This window comes from Hibiscus syriacus, unplaced genomic scaffold (assembly GCF_006381635.1).
Source record: "Hibiscus syriacus cultivar Baekdansim isolate YM2019G1 unplaced genomic scaffold, ASM638163v2 tig00117016_pilon, whole genome shotgun sequence".
Lineage (NCBI taxonomy): Eukaryota > Viridiplantae > Streptophyta > Magnoliopsida > Malvales > Malvaceae > Hibiscus > Hibiscus syriacus.
The window spans coordinates 4832689-4836799 of record NW_024063525.1 but is presented as its reverse complement, the minus strand read 5'-3'; the positions used below and the strand labels follow the sequence as shown (position 1 = coordinate 4836799).

The 4111-nt window shown below is 35.9% G+C and overlaps 1 pseudogene; it reads right to left on the bottom strand.

The window, feature by feature from the left end:
* Positions 1–2193: 2193 nt before the first annotated feature.
* LOC120195510 lies at positions 2194–2780 on the bottom strand (annotated as a pseudogene).
* Between the last annotated feature and the right edge of the window lie 1331 nt (positions 2781–4111).

Below are 4111 nucleotides of genomic sequence, written 5' to 3'. Positions count from 1 at the left end.
TGGATAATGATGACTAGATCGCCTTCTAGAAGTTGGCGTTGTCTGGACTGCTAGAATCTACCATGTCGGACACCATGAGTCCAGCCTTGACTCTAGAGAAAAAAAAATTGCATAACTTGCTCTTTCAATATTGTTTTCCAAAAATTAAAGTCCTACACAAAATTGAATAAAAACAACGATATCAATGAAACAACAAAGAGGAATTATCAACAAAATAATGACATAATAAATCACTCATTAGTTGCCCGAAAATTGGCATTGAAACCGAGATTCATGGGTGGGTTATATGAGGGGAAAGGGGAGATTCATTGAATGTGTTAGCAAAATTCAGGGTGGTTGGTTCGGTGAAAGATGAATTATCTGGGTGTAGAGGTGTGCTTTGTTTGGCAGATGGGGTGTTGCGCGCAATGTTCTCAGGTTCTGTGGATAGTTTGGGGTGAAATTTGTGATAATTTCAGCCATTAAAATTTCCTTGGAAGTGCTTATTGAGGCAAGAGGGTTAGTTTTAAGGGAAATGGTTGTGGAAACCGACTTTAAATTGGTATTGGATTGGATGGATTGTCCACTTCATCTCCCGTAGGAATGGTGGCCTCTGTTTTTGGAAGTTGACAGGCTAAGGAGTAAATTTGCAAGAATTCTTTTTAGTCATATTAATCGAAGTGATAATGGATTGTCCTCGCTGCTAACGATCGATGAGATGCGAAGGAAGATACATTATTTAAAGCTTGGTGGTAAGTATTTGGGGCTTGTTTTGTCCTCACATCTTCTGCAATCTATGTTCTGGTTGTTGTTGTTAAGTTGTTAGCTGGTAATAGCTTGGTTGTGGATATTCGCATTGGCCTTGATCTTTTTACTTTTCATGGGTAACTGGTTTTCTGCGCTAAAGCTTCTGCTCTCTGGTTTGTATAGTCTACTATTGCATTCTAGTTTACAATAGAAAGGAGAGGATTTGTAATGGTTTTGTTTTGCAACTCTGATGGCCTTTTTCTAGGAGAGTTTGTAGGCGGTGGTCGAATGAGTTGGGGATATTGCGTTTCATCTTGTTCATGTTTTGCCAAATAAAAAGTAATTTTTTCCTCCACTTAAGTCTAAAGAGGTTTTAACAAAGCATTCTATTTGGACAGAAATTTTTATTAATGATAATAAAAATCATATTTACCGAGCAAAAAAATTGGACGATAAAATTACTTGAATTATGTGGTGAAAAAAAATTATTTTATGAATTAGGGCGTTTTCTATCTATCAAATGGATCTCAACAGGATGACAGGATCCTTTCTGAAAATAGTGTGGACTGTATAATGATTTTTGGAAATCGTATTGACTGCATGATGTCTTCCCCATGTTACTTACATGCACGCTAGTTGGACCATTCACACAGTTTTTAGAAGTCATTAGTTAATCTACATAATATTCAAAAGTCGTCGAATGATTTTATCGAGATTCGTCACATACTAATAACAAATATCCTAATTCATGAAATAATTTTTGGTGCCCCTAATTTTACGAATTTTGGATAATGGCTTGTTGAGTTCAATATATGGATAAAATTTGACACTTAATGTAATATTTAACTCAAAGTAAAGGATGAGGAAGATACGTTTAATTTGATACTGTTGCATCCAATACTTTATAACCTACAACATGGTAGATACAAAAAGCTAATAAAAACGTATGTTAAAATATGAATTAAGATACATGAATTAAATTAGTTTAATGGTTAAAAGAATAATTATTATATCTAAAAGTTTTGGATTCGAATACTAACAACTGCGATATAAGTAGTTAAGTATTAATTGTTAAATAATTGATTGCACTTAAAATATATATTATTTTGTAATCACTTTTATATTGATAAAAGTAATATGAATTAAAATCAATTCCACTTTTGAAAATGACTGCAAATTCTAACCAGAGTTAATATTAACTCCTTATTAATTTATTTTTGCTTTAGTCTTTTAACAAATATTGTGTCTTTAACAGTGTAAAGTGGTTCTAAACTACTCTTGCCATGTTTATCCTATTTCGTATTTAAATACTTTCTTTTTAAAAAGCGTCTCCCTTGGTCGCTGCCTCATTGCATTTCACTTGTGCAAGATTGAACGTACGATCTGCTGAATATTTTGATCCAATCACATTAAATTGTTCGATTACACCAAAACCAGCCGAGTTACCCTGTAATTATGCACAATTTTCTAGTTCTCTTCAATGCTCATGATTTCCTGGACCGGCAAAGTCCCAGCATGGCTGAAATCATCGCTCTTTGGGTCCGTTTCAGTCAGGCAGTACCTGCACGTAGGACATGAAGAATGCGAACTAAGCCATGTATCGATACAATGAGTATGAAATCCATAGTTGCACATCGGAAAAATCCAAAGATACTCCCCGGAAACGAACTCCGACAAACATATAACACAAGCCGTGTCTATGCCGGCAGTTTTAACTCAGTTGCGTATTTTACAATAGAGAAGGCCTTTAAGGCTTTCACTTTCTGCTCAACTCCTGCATTGGCTAACTTGGCTGAAGCAGAAGTTGAGCCCCTAATTGCGAACTTGACAACACAAAACAGCCCCCAAGTGGAAATGATGGTGCAAATGAGGAGTAAGACAACAATGGGCGCATTTGTGTGGAAGTAGTCGTTGATGGAATGGCTATGTTGTTGAGATGGGGAAATTGCCGGGGCTTCTACTGGGTAAAGAGAGACATGTAGTAGAAATTTTCTTGGATGGATGATTTCAAGCAACTCCTAGGATAACTGGGTGGATGTTGTTGAAGTTATCATGTTTAGTTTCTCTCTAGTGGTTTTAGTTTAGATGGCTGAAGGAGTTGATTTCATTAGAGGATAATATATGCATGAAAAAAAGTTAAGTAAAAGGTGGATCCCAACCATTATATTCTTTTAATAGTATTATTCGATTATAAGTTAGCATTTGTTCATAATATTTTTAGTTTATTGACAATACATATACAGTTATACATCCTATAGACATAATTACTTGAACCCAAGTCCTCTGAGGAGAATAATATTTCTTTTCATCACTGAGACCACTTAATAGACTCTCCATCCACTCAATAAACCACTAAATAGACTCTCAATACACTTTAATCCAGTCTGACCCGAAGGTCAAAGGATTAAAGTGTCACACGGGACCACTAAAGTGGCTAACCCAAAAATTTTCTTTTAAAAATGACTATAAAAAGTCATATAAAAATCATCCATAATAATATAAAATAAAATCGTAGCAAGTCAAGGTTACAAATACGGGGAAGCTCTGAAAATATCCAAAATAATAATAATACTAAATTTTAAAAAATAGAGTTACAACTGAATAAAAAAGAGTCTATAAATAGTACATGTCCTCTAAGTATAACTCAAGAGATACTCTGGTGCCGCGGCTAGTCCGGAAATTGCTGGCGAAGATAATGCTCCTGAATAGTCACCTAAGAACCTACGTACATAAACACATTCTGAACGCTGAGCTTATGAGCTTAGTACCACACTAACAACTTCACTATACTACATGAATTCACTAAATGAGCATGCTAGTTGCATATGTATGAAAACATAAGAATGCTGACATGACATGTTAAGGTAGGCATCATGGTGCGACTGAGGGTTCTGCATCTAAGAGCAAACACCCCTCTAGACTACCTAAGATACCCTTGGATATCTGGGGTGAGATCCGAAACTGCATCGGAAACGTACACCCGACCAACTTACTCCATCGAGTCTAGGGGAATCTACGCCCAGCTGGAAACTAAAGTGTCTTGACACTAAGTGAGATATATCCAAATAAGGCGATCGTCATCTGCCAAAGTAACTTGGGTGTCTTGGTTGTTTCTCAAGTATCAAACAAGGCTAGTTTTATGATGTCCTAACTATTATTGTTTCTAGTTGTGTTGTGTTTATCACTGTTCTCACTTATAGTTTTATTTGGTGGCATTCTATTATTATTGGGCCGTCAAGTTCAACCCTTAACCATTTGGATTCCTTGCCCAAAGATGTACGCTGATACTAATACTGAGTCCTTCAATATCGCTATTGACTCCTAAGGATCGATACCCTCCCTGTGGTATGGATACTGAAATGACTATTATCAGCTAAGGAGGAAG